The 16,347-nt window shown below is 42.3% G+C and overlaps 1 protein-coding gene across 6 annotated transcripts in view; it reads right to left on the reverse strand.

The window, feature by feature from the left end:
- TBL1XR1 (TBL1X receptor 1) overlaps positions 1–16,347 on the reverse strand; it is an 85,454-nt gene that overhangs the window by 18,981 nt on the left and 50,126 nt on the right. The window contains exon 3 of one of the 6 annotated variants that reach the window (XM_042881301.1): positions 9,665–9,732. The exons of the other annotated variants lie outside the window; for them this stretch is intronic. The gene's annotated coding sequence lies outside the window, so the exon portion shown is untranslated. The remainder of the gene's footprint in view (positions 1–9,664; positions 9,733–16,347) is intronic. 6 annotated transcript variants of the gene reach the window in all.

Raw genomic sequence — 16,347 nt, forward strand, 5'->3', positions numbered from 1 at the left:
ACACAGCGCACACACAGCGCACACACAGCGCACACACAGCGCACACAGCTCATGCTGTGAGCAGCTCGCAGAACCCAAGTTTTGGTCTGTTGCCTCATGGAACTCCTCTCCTGGTGGCTGCTGTTTTATTACCAGTGTTTTCCAGGGCTCTTCCCCAGGATGTGGCTGCTCCACAATGTTTCCAAACTCAGCAAGAAGTCTTCCAAGGAGTTTTATAGATAGAACTGTTTAAAAACTGATTGCAATGGACAACTTGTATGAACAAACCGGTGAATCCTGTATTTCAAATCTACAGTACGCAGCCAATGTTGTATGCCCTTCTGTGTATCAACTGATCAAATCAATTTAATTCCAATCAAATTGAATACTTCAAAAGAAGGGAAAAAACCTGTCTTTTTCACTGTTTTAACTCAACTGCTTTGAGGAATCCCAGTCATTCCTTCAAACCTTCCTCCGAGAAAAGGGCACAGCACAGATCACTCCTTAAGGAGATCCTCCGACTATCTGACAAATCTGCAATTAGGAATTCTCACTAACTTTTAATTTAGACGTAAATATTTTTAAAATTACACATATTCACTTTTCTCTTTTTAAATATACTCTAAAATGAACGCTATCTTGTTTTCTGCATTTTTACCTATATTTTCACACTGCTATCTTTAAGCACCCTATCTCCTTTGGGTTTTTTTGCTGTTAAGGCTAAATCTATGCCAAATGTGAACCTGCATGAAAAATTAACTGTAATTCTACCTCATGAACCTTTGTAGTGATTTACCATAAGGTCAAGCCCTGCTAGTTTTCCTTGCAGCAATTTAAGAGGTGCTTCTCAGGCTTATCTTACAACTCCACTGCTTTGTTTTACTTATTATCTCAGGAATACAGCTTCATTGCCAAATACTAAAATAAATAAATACATTTTCCTTTCCTCATCTGAATTGTTTTCCTTAGCTCAGGCAATAAATATTTGTATTCTGTACTTCAGCTTTAGTGACCTAATTTATGGCAGCAGTCTCTGTCTTTCTGTGCCAATTTGAGAGTATGAAGCATACAAGATGACAAAGCCAGTCTGCAATTTTCGGAAGAAAAAGAACTGCAACCCTGAAAGGAAAAGAAAAAAAGCCAATAAAAACCACCCAAAAACTCAGCTAAAAATAACAGTTACTGTCTACTTATCTGAGCACTCAGTCCCCAGGAACACCAGGCACAGTCCTGAGCACTATTACAAAATAAGCTGCAGATGAAACCTATTTGCTGGTTTTGCCTAGAGCAAAGTAGTATTTAATTACTGAACTATGAATCTCCTCCCCAAAGTCATATGCTACGTGACCCAGGAGGCCGGGATCCTGGCTGTGAAAGCAGAGACCAGTGACGATGCAGTCAGTGCCACTCTTCCCATGCTTGGGCTCCAAAGCTTCCATTCCTCTCTGGAGTCACACCCAGCTTCCCACACAGCTGTACAGCATCTTACAGTGCTTCGTGGCAGCTATATTTTGTAATTCCCTATACTGACTTAGGATGGTTCTGCTACTTATACTTGATATTGAATAAACGCTGTTTAGGTTCAACTCCTCCTCAGGCCACGTCCCTTTAGATGAAGTTACAATTCTTCAGGAATATCTGACTGAAATAGATTCCTGCAATCAACTGCACAGACCCACTCCTGAGGAGGCTTTGTCAAGTTATTAAATGGCTTTAATGAGCCCATGGAACTAACAGCCTGCTGGCATTCTCTGGATCTAACATCAGATTTCTGGAATCAAGGGCAAGAAAAATGAAAACTGCAATAAGCATTACCTGCTACGTTGTTTAAAACCCAATGCAATGTACCTCTTAACCATGCACCCAGTTCTGAGAGTGCAAATACACGACTGCTTATGTCCTGCTCTGCATTAAAGCCCTAGCAAAAAATTAATTATGGATGAATGTGGGAACACACCCATTAATCCTCACTTGGATCAAGCTGTGTAAAAATTTCAGAGAAAATAACTGAATGAGAAGAGCTCTTGAATCAGTCAAAATAAGCTCTATCAAGAGCCTCTGGCTTCTGCTGAGACTAAGGGAAGGGAGGGGCAACAGCCAAAAACGTCTTCTATTTGTGACTACTCATCACTGAAAATAAGTACAAGTGCTACAGTCCAACATTTTTGATCAGGAATATGGAAAAACTGAACAATTGGAGCTAAAAATGGAGTTAACGACCTCCGTACTGTGCTAAGTTTGTGCTCTCAGCTGATTTATTCTCATTTTCACTGCTGGAAAACCCAATGAATCCCATGGCCTGCAAGTCTGATCAAGAACATTCCATTTTTTCCAATGTGTTGCTCCTGATGTTCCCACAATAGATCATTCAGAGCTCTTAGAGACTGTGTCAATTGAATTGAATGATATGGTCGCCTGCTGGTACATAAATGCAAAGGCAAAGCTGAGGGGGTTTGTTTTCAAAACAGGAGACATTGATCCTGTGACAATGTTCCATTACCCCGACTTCATTTCTATTAGAGACAGTGATTACATCTACATCAATTGCTTGAGCTGATGGATATTGGTGTGCTAACAGCCACGCAGTTTTTCACCACGCTGCTGAAGCTGACCTGCATACCGATGGGTTACAGAGGTTCACCCTGAGCGCGAGCTAAAGCTCCGTGCCCCGCAGTGCCAACTACTACAGGCTTTTTAGCACACTCCTGTAATTTGTTGATTTTCAACTCACTGTTGCTCTGGAAAACTTACTGGGGCCGTGCAGCCTGCCAGCAATTCCACCTGTTATGTGTAACACATTTACATTGCTACCTGATGGCAACTCAACAGCATCCGCAGAAAGGATCTCTGCACACCTGCAAGAGCATCCCTGTGTTGACTAGAGATTTTTTCACAGAGTTGTATGGACTCCATTTCCCAATATCATCACCCTTTTACAGCTTCTATCCATTGCATTTGCCATCTTTTTCAAGCTGGTGATCCATCTTCTGGCTTTCATCTCCTGATCTGACACACAAACTTGAGCCTGTGGTGATGCATTTGCCCTGGCTTTCACCTCCTCACCATGCACAGCCTACACTGACTCTGCTCTCCTGCACTCATCTCCCCGACCACTTTCAAGAGCACTGACTTTATCAGCGCTTCCTTCTGAAATCTCTTACTTCACGTTCTTTTACTGCTTTTCTGTTACAACAGATGAGTTGCCAACACTTCTCACAATGCAATCTGGTAGTTGAATAAAATTCAATTCATCCTTAACCCCAGTGATACTCATTCCACCTAAACTCTGTTCATTTTACTTGCCCTTGGCCATTCAGCCTTGCATCCTCAGCCGTATCCTGGTGCAAAAGCAACACATGTAGCACAGGGCAGAGAAGGGCAGTCCTGTGAATCTGTCTGGAGTAAAGGATTCGCAGTGCTGGATGAGTGCCTTCCCCCCACTACACAACCTCAGAAAAGCTCTGATTTTATCAGGCATGGCACATGAGTACTGCAGTAGGGATACACAAACATATGATTTGATTAAGGGGAAAAAAAAATTAAGGTGTTTTGTTCATAAAGCTAGTGAAAAGGGGTTGACCTATTCCAAATGCAAATAAAGCTGACTTGCTTCCCTGGTTATTAAGACTAAGTCTTACATGCCTTTCCCATGAGAAAAGAAGTTTCAGAATTCAGAGTTTCAGTACTCTGGCAGCAGAGCTTGTGGCTAACAACCAGTAAGTGCCTGAAAGCTGCCAATGTTTTCCTGAGGTGGATGTCCTGTTGAGTACCAGCAGCTCTGAGTCCACTGTTTCTGATGAAATGGAAAACCCTTATGAGAAACTATAATAATAGGGGGGGGAAAAAAAATTAGCAAACTCACCGAACTGAAAGATCCTTCAATTAATCCTTCAATTACATTTTACTGCAATTTCAAATCTAACAAGGAAACAAGGGAAAGCATCACCTCAGTTCCAGTGATAAAGAGCTGCTGCTACTTTCTGGAGGGGAAGCAGGAAAGCAAGATTCCTTTTTAGTGTTTTTTTTTCTGTTTGAGATGAAGAAAAAAAGCAAAAAGTGCCTTTCATAGAAGAAAGCCAACGCATCAATGACACAAGGATGGCAGTATGTTTTCATAACACCTTCTGACTGCTTGGGACAAGGCCATTGCTACTCATGAGTCACAGACTGATGGCAAACAGGTAGATTGGTACTTATGAACGTCAATAGTAGAAATACAATGTGCTTGAGACACGCTTTTCTACACTAATCCAAATATTAAGTGTGCTGTGAACGTAACAGCAGTCAAACAGTGGGATTTGGTATTGAAAATACGTGCCAACATTGATCATATTTAGCATTCAAAGTTTTCAGCAGCCACAAAACATATCCTAAAGCCTGGAATAAATTAAATGCACGTTGACAAGTTTTTTCTAGCCCCAAGATGTTCACTTACAAGACTTAAAGACATATAACCCATAAGTGACTGTAGCATTATGCCTGAATGAAGAGTTTGAAGGAAGGCTTAAGAAAGCTTACCCTCAGATTAAAAACTCAACTCTACTTCCTTAACTCAAACATTTATACATCCACGCCAGTCACTGAAGCAGCCTTGAATGAGCCGGTGGAGATGCAAAGATAAATTACCATCATGAGCTCAGAAATTAAGGAAAAGAAATGGAAAAACCCTTTTTCCAAAGCAGAAATAATATGTTTCTGCAACTGACTGTGAAGATGACGTATCTATAAAAACAACTTGTGAATCTACGTTAGATGCATTCATTCCTGCACATCCCCAATTATCCCAGCCTTATTAGATCACTAATCCACAAAGCAAGACGTACTTTCCTCACATCCACTCCACCAATACCACCTACACTTCATTTTCATTCCCCATGTCTAATGAAACCAAATGCCATGACAGTATTAAGTAAGGTGCAAACTGCTGCTGAGTCTTTAAAGCAGTCTCACAGTTAGCACGTTTCTTTCACCATCCGCTGGACTGCACTATCTGAGCTGCAGTAACAGACAGGATACCAATGCACACAAGACCACGTACAATAGGACAGTGTGAAAGCATTTCCAGCTGTGTTGTTTTTAATTAAAGATTAATAACCAACAAGACATAACTATCAGGACATTCCATAGAAGAGGCAGCTGAATGAATTAAAATTAATTGATCGTTTAAAAATTTACTTCAGAAAAATGAGTGTTAAAAAGGATCATAAAGCATTGAACTCTGAAGTTAGATAGCCAAATTTTCCAGAAACACCTAAACTCTAACGAGCCCTATTGGAATTGACTCCTAATGAAGAACAGGATACAAAGTGCTTGCCTTCTTGGTGTATTTTGTAAGATGAAGGTCACGTCTCTCAAGAACTACGAAGTAAATTAAGAAATAAACAGTCTGAAAACATTATTCTTTGTCATTCAAAGCTCCTGTCATCTGTTAAGTTTAAATCAAACACTACAATAAAAGTTGAATACCCTCAGGTCTCAGAGCTCCTGATGAGAATGGGCACGGCGATACACGAATGGGACCAACTGCAGCCACAGGCAGAATGAAGCATGTGGCGACTTGTCTGTGCGGTGCCTCACTGCCATCAATGAAATCATCCTTTTTTGTTTTTCAGGTTGTAAATACAAAGAAGTAGCATTCTCATTTTTTCTTCTACTGCGCCGTGCACCAGCCTGCAATAGCGGTGTAATCGGCTGCACATGCAAGATGCATCTGGACACAGAGGCAGACAAAGGGCTGCTGCTGTAGGTCATGCACATGTAGGCACGAGGGCACAGAACCACTTTTGGACGTGATGGCTTCTTAGAATCGAAAGCAGCAACAGCAGCGTTGGAGCTGGGGATTGCTCAGCAGCTCCGTAACCACTGCTCAGACAGAGCACAGCGCAGCTAAAAGCCTTGTGACAGCACAAGCACCATATGGTAAGAGACTGACATGAAAGCTCGGGCACTGCCGGGCCACCGTTCTCCCATCATCTCTCTCTCTCTCGTGGCTGTCAGCATCGCTACCACACACTGAAGAAGGGGAGGCAGGGAACTGACTGGCGGAGCAGATGGCCCCGCTCCGCTGCGGGACGGCAGGCCGACACCACAGTCAGAGCTGCACACACCAGACCCTCACTGGGACACACGTCCAACAGAAGCACCTCGGCCCTGGGAGCCGTGCACCGACTGTTCTCTAAACCCAACTGTGCTCCTACTCAATTTACACCATTTCCAGGCTCTGTGCACTCAACAATGCACACCTTCAGTCCCCGCATCTCCACAACCTACTCTGCACCACATCCTATCTCTGTGTAATTTGTCATGAGCGAAAAAACATTACTGCCTTACTGCAATGTATTCTGGCATGGAATATCTTAATCTGTATTAGCTCTACCTGTATTTCCATGTAATGAAAAACTTACACCTCCAAGACTTACGTAGCCATTAATCCAACCCCTTTCCCTACCTCCAGCACTTGCTTCTCCTTCTCCCCCCCTCTAAATGAAGGTGTATCAAAGGTCTTTTAGCAAAAAGCTAAGAAAAGCAGGTACTGTGAGCTGCCGTGTCTGTAACACAGAAAAGACATACACCACAGTCATCGTCCTTGATAAGATTTTCCATACCCTGCAATGCATCCTTTCTTTACTGGGAGCCGTTCCAAAATCTGAATCATCAAGAACAGTCTTTTCTTTCACTAAACACCCTGAAAAATAAAAACAAGCCTCTTTCCTTGTCCTCTGAAAATGCAATCTTTTACCTAACAAATTAGCCTAAAACTACTGGCAGCACTGAATGAGTGCCAAGTGCCAATACTCCCTGGTTTTGTTGTTATTTTTTGTGATGTCCTGAGGCATGTTTATGTAAAGGAACCCTTCCCAGAGATGCTACGAACATGCCTGCCGTGACACAGCCCCAGATGGCTCCTACACGTTGCAAAGTCACCTGTATCTCTAGAAGCAATCACACTGGTGTTCTCTGAAGATTAAAGGCACGTACCAAATGTTCTTGCTCATTTGGCACTGTACAGAGGGTCTTTGATTCGAAGAATCTGATCACAATGGCAGACGCATGCAAAAGGAGTTTCTACAAAATACTGAAAGATATTTTTAAGGAACTTTATTTTTGCACGTCACATATAAAAAGCTGTTGCAGAGCAGCCTGTTGTGGAGAAGGTTTCTGTTTGGAGGGAAAAAGTGCTCACAATGAGTGCCTACACACAAAAACGTTAAAATTTAAAACCAATGGTTTTGTTCAGCAGAGGCAGGAGTCTACTGAAGAAGCTATTGTAAAATTGATTGAAGTCACAAAGGATCCAATTCAGACAAGAAGTTCAAAATCAGGACACTTCTGGCTGCTTAGGCCAACATCAGACATCCAGTCTCATAAATTTTTTAGTTAATCCCCTCTGAAGCAACCCATTCACCATTTGAAGATGCATCATGTGTCCAATATGGATTCCCCTCAGCTAAACGGCAAACAGTCTCCTCTGCTGGTGCTGCTAGAAACATAATCTGGTTTTGTGTTTCACGTACAGAAAACACTTCCATGCAGAAAAGTTAAACATCAGCAGAGATGGAAATACACCACAGCTAGCAACCGCAGGCTACTGCTACATACACAGCTGCGGAGAAATCATCTTTAAATTGTCCCACACATGACCTCTGTGCTGTCTTTTGTGCAGTTAAGCTACCACATTAACTACCGCTAGTTCAGATTTAAAGAAATTAGACATGACAGCCTTTGAGAACACAAGCGCTGCGTTATCTTTACCTCATCTCCAACCCAGGAGTCCCAAGATTCCACGCGTGAATAAATTCTGCTTACCCATTTCCAGTAATGGCAGTGTTATTTGAAAATAAAGAGATGATGGAGGGGAAGAAGGGCAGGCCTTCGCTAGATCACATCACACTTCAGTAACAACTGCACAAATCGCCCGCAACATTTTGAAAAATCCTCAGTATTTTTCAGTCTCCAAGGAGCTCCCAGCATCTTTCATTTCTTACAATATTTATAAAGCTGTGATGGCTTTACTTTGCAGAATCACTTTTTAATAGTCTTGAATAATGCTACTCAAAACTTTGTGACGCCATTCCTCTCATACAAAACTGAGAGCTTTTATTCTTCTACTTCAAGATTTAGAAACTAACGTGAGCGTACATGTGTTAATTATGCATGTTCAAAGTATTATCTGTTTACAGGGCTGGAAAATATACAGCACGAATGCTACCACACACAAATATCTCAGATGTGCCAATCTAATTCAATGACAACAGTGAAAACTGTTTCAATCTTTACACCCTTCACTTGCATCTTCAAACAGCATCCTTTGACTTCCCTAAATTACCACCTGGTAGAACTTTGAAAGACAAAAACAAGGGGTGAGGGGAAAACAAAAAAACAAACAAACAGTAAAACCCAACAAACAATAAATCTCCAACACAAACAGGCTTCCTCCTACTTTCTTCAGCTGACTTGAGAACCTCAATTAAGGAACTTATGTGCACCCCACCTTGCTTTTAGAAGATGGAAAACAGCTTGTGAAAGTATAGAAAGCTAGGGATCAATCCAGAAGAATATGTAAGCATATTATAGTCCCATTGACTTCAATTGCTTAAGTGATTTGTTGGAGCACAGCCAGTACAACAGTGCCTTGCAAGAGCAAGGCCATTAAGAACAGTCAGCAGTTTCCTTCTGTGGGCTGTGGGGGTCTGTTTGCAGGCTAAGTTTTTAAAAACAACCTCCTTCTGTCTTTGAGTGCCCTCTATGGCTTCAGGACAGCACTCAAGGAAGGCTCATGAAAAAGATTTTAAGAGACTGTGATTAAAGAAAAGGAAAAAAAAAGACATCTGCTCCACCCACAAGACATTTGTTAAATTACAGCATATATGAACAATTCTACAGATACCAATGCAGTATCAGTGATCCACTGCTGCAAGAACAAACACTCGATTGTGCTCCTGCACAGTACGTAAGCAGTGCTGCTGCTAGACCGGTTCAGAATGAATTTTCCCTTTATCAGGAAAAGTAAGGTAATCTGCTCTCCTTTGAAACTCCAGCCTCGCAGAAGAGAGGAGACTAAAGATAAGAAAGTGTGTTTAAGAGAAGTGTGCCAAGTCAAGGGAAATGATAGAGGGACTGCACTTACATACACTTAATGCAAACAACTGCAAAATCATGACTGTACATTAAGCCTAAGAAGAGTGATAACAGCACACAGTCTGGGTGTTCGCCCTCTGAATGACGTACTCATATTTTCCTTTAGGAAGCAAAGACTTTGGCACTTGAAAACAAATTAAAAAAACCCCACACTGCAACAAAAACACAGAAACTTTTTTTTTGCCTCCCCCATCCCTTTCTGAAGCTGACGCACGCTAAGGATCCATGCACCATGTAGATCATACAAGATGCTTTGTCAAAAGGTCCAGTTATTAATGCATCCACGCTGTGAACTGATGTGTTATATTATCACAGCTCTCAATAAAGTGAATATGGATTTACACATTAGACAATAACAGCTCCAAAAGGAGCTGTTAAAATACCACTGAATAAAAGAACACTTAATGTAGACATTCAATGGACTGCAAAAATGGATACCTAACAAATACTGTAAATGCATGTAACTGTAATTACTGATTCTAAACCGTACCAAATTTTCGTCCACTATTATGAGAAGTAAAAGAGATAAATCATTGAGTGTCCTTACCAGAACTACTCTCTGAAACCCCACAAAATTGTGATGTGGCAGCAGTACAGCCCCTGGTATTACACCACCTGTAACACAAACCATATTGTGACAGTTTCTATCAATATTTATTTTAACAGATGATAAAAGGATAAAAGCTATTTTTCCACCAGTCTTTTTAGAGAAAGCATTAAAATAACATTTAGTTTCCTGCGGATCATAATATATTTTTATGCAACAAAAACAAATAAAAATTAAAGACCATCTTTTTGGTTACTTACATGGAACATGCTTTAAAAAATTCAAATTTTACTCTCTTCTCACCCTTAGTTGATGACAAACCCCCAGCACAGAACAGCGCATTCACTTCAATGGAATTTCTCTTCTTTCTGTCTGCTCATACAGACAAATGGGAACTTTGAGGGGATCCAGCTTACAAATAGCACAGCACTGATGTGGCAGCTTTATTCAGTCTTACCCAAAAATACAACTAAAACATTTCAGCAGTAAGACGACAAATAGGAAACACAAGGCCTCTACCGACCCATCCAGTTATGCTTCCCATAACTGACTACTGCAGAACGAAATGTGACATCAGCCAATTAAGAAGAGCAGTTCTGTGGAAGAATCCTTAGGATACCCTCACAGAGTTAATTTCCACAAGTGACTTCAAAGCTGAACCGCTCCCTAGGACTTAAGCACATTATATGCCTGTGATCAGAACAATTACTGATCACACCTTTATGTAACACTGAGGTTCCTACCACGGATATTCATTACCGATGAAATCACTAGGGAGAAATCTAACATAAACTAAGGGATTAAGGAGAAAGGCTTGGGGGTAAAAGAACAGGAACACTGCCTGGGCACAACAGAAGAACTACCTATCAAAAAAGAAAAAAAAAAATGCTGTCTGAAGCGAAATATAGTTCATGGAACAAAAAACCTCTCCCAGATGGACGAAGATGAGGAAAACAGCAATTTTTTTTTCTAAATACTAAGCTCCTGCCATAAAGGCTGACAAATGCATTACAGCCAACATTCAAACTTTCCAAATACCTCCTTAAAACCAGGGACAAACCCAAAAAAGGCAACTCGTGCCTTCAACAGTGGGCAGCACTACAAATTCACATCACCTTCAGACTCTATGAACCCCTCCAGTACTCTGTTACCAAGTTACCCAGATGGGTGAGAAGTCAATGGTGGCAGAGATCAGCAGCTTCCTACTAAAGCACATCAGTTCATTCATTACTGCCCCTGCCAAACCTTGGAAAACCCCTCCCATCCACCAGCCTGGATTGGACGAGTGTCCCACTCCCTCTCTGTAGCAACACGCACAGACACAGCTGAAGCCGAACGGGAAGTCCTGAGCTGTATTACTGCAGTTACAATTCCCTGCTCAGATATTACGTGCTACTCTGATCACTTCCTGCAAACTTAAGTGTACGTACCAAGTGCACTGATAACACTGAACTTAAAACAACAACAACAACAAAAACATAAACAAAGTTTGAAACACTTAGAGCATTTTAACTGCAACATGAGTGATGGTGCAAAAGATCATTTCCCCGTTCAATGCAGGGGACTTGGACTAGGTGACCTTTAAGGGTCCCTTCCAATTGAAATGATCACATTGAGCACATAGGGCTGCTGCCATTCTGCCTGAGCTGGCAGAAGGGAATGGTACGTTTCAATATTTACACGCTTTGAACTTCTTGTGTTCTGCATTAAGCGTTTATCATTCATTCAGAGCACTCGCTGTTTGAAGTAACTAATTGATATTACCCCCAAAATGATGCCAAACAGGAGAAAGAACAAGGAGGCCCTGAAGGAAAGCAGCGCACCACCACATCCTGAACAGAAGCCAGTTCAAGAGGAATTCCTTTCCTCTCTTCAATTCCCCACAGAGCACACATAAAAGCACAACACACACCGAACACCAGAAGCTCGCTGCTCTATTAGCCTCCCCTACAACAACAACAGGAAATCTGTTTACAGTTAACTAATTTGCCATGGGATGGACAGGGTTGAGAGGGCACGCGGTGAGAATGAAGCACAGGGCCCAGCCCACGCGGCCCTTTGGGTGATGAAGCACCAGCGCTGCCTTCAGAGAGACTGAGCATCTCGCTGCTGCCTTCATCTGCATCATATGGGAACCCTCAAGTCACAGACGCCCTGGAAGCAGCTGTAGCAGGCTTCAAATTAACAACTACAGTAAAATTTATGGCGTGTCCTGCAAAGCCTTGCATATGACACAGAGCAGATGCAGGGCACTGGCACGGGCTGCCCAGGGAGTGGTGGTCACCGAACCTGGAGGCGTTCAGCAACGGCAGAGATGTGGCACTGAGGGATGTGGACAGTAGCTGGATGGTCAGACTGCCTGATCCCTGAGGTCTTTCCCAACCTTAATGCTTCTGTGACTTCACTTTTAATTGCGTTTCTTCCAAGTGATGTGCTGAAATGGAGCACGTCACAGGGTGGAACTTCCCCTACTAGGTTTAACCTTCAGAGCTTCATTCTGCAGTAGTGCTGGGGCTGGTTTGTAGTTGCACATGTTGTCTTTTATTTCTCTCTCCTAGGAGATGCCTAGCTTGAAATATCTCAGGGAAGCTGGAGGAAACACATCATAAATAAACTAAACCACAAATCTACAATCTTGTTTAAAACAACAACAACAAAAACGCTTGGGAGGAAGGGAACAGCTAATAAAGTGGCAAGGAAAAAATAATCAGCCTCTGGGAAAGGACATGGACAGAAAATAATGCAAAATTGTGGATGCTCTGAAAACGCAGCACTTCACGTGACTCTAAATGCCAACGTTAACGATGGGACCTGTTACAGAAACGCTCACCGTGCAAGAATTTGTGCCTTGTGAGCTAAAGATCTTTCCCTCTGCAGTTTAAAACACCTGTGTATTTTTAAACCATATTTACTTCTTGTACATATAAGTAGTATATATAAGAAGTACTTCTTATATGTATAGTTTCCACATTTCACAACTAATTACAGAGGGTGTATTTTATCAAACTACTGACACCTCCAGTGATGCCCCGTGTAAATACACAATGCCCCGCTTTGGCAAAGGACAGCTACAGATGTGACAAATGATAAACCAACGTTGATAGTGCAGTACATGGAAGCAGCAGGAGGTGCCCCAAGGGCTGCCATCTGGGTCACCCCACTGCTAAGGCTGCTCCCAGCTCAGCCATGCTCCAGGAGCACATCGCTGCTCTGTGGCACTGGCACCTATTCACTCACATCACTGTTTGGGGTTTTTTTCCCCCACCACATTTTAGTTTTGCTAACCGAAAGAATTTCAGGGAAAAAAGTGTGTCTTGCATTTCTCTAAATTAAAGGAACACAGCTGCCCACTGAGCATCCCTTATAATCATACTTTTGTGTGCAACCCTCCCAAGCTTCTGGGCAGCCATTTCCATTACGGTCCATGAATTATAACCAAAATCCTTACTAACATTTGGATTTGGGTTTTCTTTAGTCGATGCAATTTTGTTTTTAATAATCAAAAACAAAATGGATTTTTAACAAACAAAGAACACTTCTGAAAAAAATTGCCTGGGGTTTCGCTTGTTTTGATATTAAACCATGTACACTTGGAAAGAAAAAAAAAGAAGTAAATCATGTGCTCATAAAAAGCACTGATGTGTAAATTGAACGTGGCCCATGAGGGAGAGGGAAATTATCCACTTTAAAGAAGTATTGTTTACTGCTTTCTTCCCCACTGGAGCGCCTGCTAATAGTATTTGCTGTTGTTTTCTTACTGTGTGATGAGTATGGCTATAACCAAGAATGCTGCCAAGGCGATGAAATGCGTGTGTACAGAAAAGGAAAACAGTATATGCTGACATTACATAAAAAACTCTATCTTGAACTTAGAGCAATGGATGTATTTTGGATATTCAGAATGCCCAGTGCACAAATGAGCCCTTATTTTCACTCCATCCTATGAGAGCAGCGTAACTCCAGGGCTGATTTCCCTCTGTTTGCATAAAAACAAATGTTATCATGGTGAGATCTGATCTGCACGCTGCCACTTATTTCCTCTAATCCCTCTGTTTCAGAGACCATCCAACCAACAAATGTCACCAGCAGAAAAACTGAAATTCAAGTAATGCATTAACAAAATAAGGGGTGGTTCATCTGCAACAACGAGACTGTTTCATTTTGCCCCTACAAGCAGCATTGTAAATCCCTGTGGCCACAAAGGAGATTTAAAAACAAGAAAAGAAAAATAAAAACAAAAACATAACAGGAGAGGTGGTTTAAGAAAATCAAATTCCTGGGTTGAAAAACTCCCATCAGTCTCCTAGAACTGCTCCAGAAAGCATAAGCAAGTCTCCTTAAGTACGACTGCGCTCACTCCTAACTATTCTGCTGTAATTCCACAGCTTCCAAAGAGCACAAATCAGCAATGCCTGAAGGCAGGCCGGGTTGCTGCCTGCTCTGATTGATCCCCTGCATTCACACTGCAGCAGAGGCTGAGGAGCAGCCAGGGCTGAAGTTTCACCATGGTAAATTTCAAGTCTTTGGGTCAGTAATGATACTGAAGTAACAGGCAGGAAAATATTATCTTGTTAGCTTTTGGGGCTAGAAGCTTACATTTTCCATAAAGCTCCCCAGGATGGGGATGATCAGACATGGACTGAACTGACAATGACAAGTAAAGCTTCACAGTTTTACATCCTTAAGCGTAACAGTACTACAGAATGCTATTTGTTAGCAAAACAGTTACTCCAGGTTCTGACAACGAAATGATAAAGTTTAAGATCTTTATCTGTAGAATATTAACGCCATGCTCTGACCACCCCAAGGCAACATCCCAAGTGAACGCGTCACTCTTCTCCTCTTCAAACACTGTCAGTTCTGTAATCCATCAGTTCTGCACTTTAAGAAGTTGTATATTACCAGAGTAGATGACATTTTCAAAGCCCAGTGATGGTGCTCAAAACATTCTATATCTGAGCAGCTGCTGAGGGTACACATGGAGACAGTGCCCACATCTCAATGTGCACTGATGGGTTTTTGGTTGGTTTCTTGGCTGTAAAGGTCTGAAGACAGTTCTTCTAAACATCTTCCAAATACACTGAGCAATCGTGATGCTTGTGGAAAGCCACGTGACTTCTCCAGACACACTGGGCCTTTCTTAATGTGTGATGAGAACGTGTCACAACAGACGCTGACTTCTGGTGCTACTCAGTAAGCTCCGTGTTTATAAGAAACCACCACACAGAAACCAGGAGAAGCTGAAGGAGCACGTATGAATTATTTAAGAAACATTAGAAAAAAATAACGAAGGAAAGAGGTAAAATATTCATTCAGATGGCAGATAACAATACAAACATGCAAGCAGAAACCCAGTCACCAACACAGCACGTACCACCGAACTGAACCCACTTCCAAAAGCTGCCTCTGCCTGCAGCCCTTCACAGGGCACGTGAAGATGTTTTACATGTAAAGACTGCCCTTCCTACAGGAGTGCACGCAGGGAGCAGGTACACAAACATGGTATGTCTTGAATCACATGGAACTGAGGATGGAAAGTACTGTGATGCAGGAGTTGGAAAAAGACACAGGGTCAAAACCTGCAGAATAGGTAAAAGACCACCAGCTGCACTGAACAAGTGGAGGACAACTGAGCCTTCAGCACTTGGCCCAGCAGTCGGGATCCAAAGGAGGCAGGACTGCAGAGAACTGCCCACCAGGCTGGCACTGATGGTTTGTGCTCATAGCTACTGTAAGTGCTGGGAACACCTCAGTGCAGAGTATGCTGCCCACAGCCCATCCACTGCTTCTCTGACACATGAGCCTCACAGACAGCAGCCAGTGAGGTTTTAATCCAACAAGAGCAAACACTTTCTAGGACACAGCTTAAATCCCTCAGGACAGCCAGCAAAATGAATAGTAGGCACTCCACAGATAGCAGGTAAGAAGCTTTTGCTCCTCGTGAGTTACTCACGTGAGTGCTCACAGCAGTTACCTGAACCACAGAACAGACACAGCACAGGCACAGCCCAGCAATGCCTACCAAGCTCACAGGAACACATTTAATATTGTGATACAACAGATGTGAAAATATCAGGCACGTGCAATGGTGACACACCTCTCACAACCTTCCCCTCTTACCACAAACTGAGATTTCATTCCAAGGGCAAAGCACCGCACACTGATTTCCAGAGCAGTGACAGGGGCACTGAGAGCAGCAGTATGAGAGCCACCAAGCAACGGGGCCACACTCACTTCCCAGAACAAACCAGCCTAAACATGCCCCTGTATTTCACCTTGTATTTCACTCAGAGGAACACCCAGTGCTGACGCTGATTCAGTAATTACAAACTAAGATGATACGAGGCAGGCAGCACAATGCTGGCTTTCCTCTCAGGGCTTGGTTCAAGAGGAAGGCTTCTTTCTTGAAATAGCTTCCTCAAATGCCATTTGCCTTCTTTCAAATCATCACTCAGCAGCAGTGGGTTTGAGAAAGACAGCCAACCTGCCTTGGTGTTCCAGCCTCGGTTTGCACACAGGCCTGAATGTTACTGAAGAAATAATTTTCACAGTTAGACATGTATATGCAAAGAAGGATTCGCACAGCACATGAATAAAACATGCCTAAAATAAGCAGAAAAAATACTTAAAATATCCACATAACTATTAATTAGTTATTAATATTAGATCTCTGGTCTATTTCC

Source organism: Lagopus leucura, unplaced genomic scaffold, assembly GCF_019238085.1.
Source record: "Lagopus leucura isolate 7727_CA_CO unplaced genomic scaffold, USGS_WTPT01 Super-Scaffold_100029, whole genome shotgun sequence".
Lineage (NCBI taxonomy): Eukaryota > Metazoa > Chordata > Aves > Galliformes > Phasianidae > Lagopus > Lagopus leucura.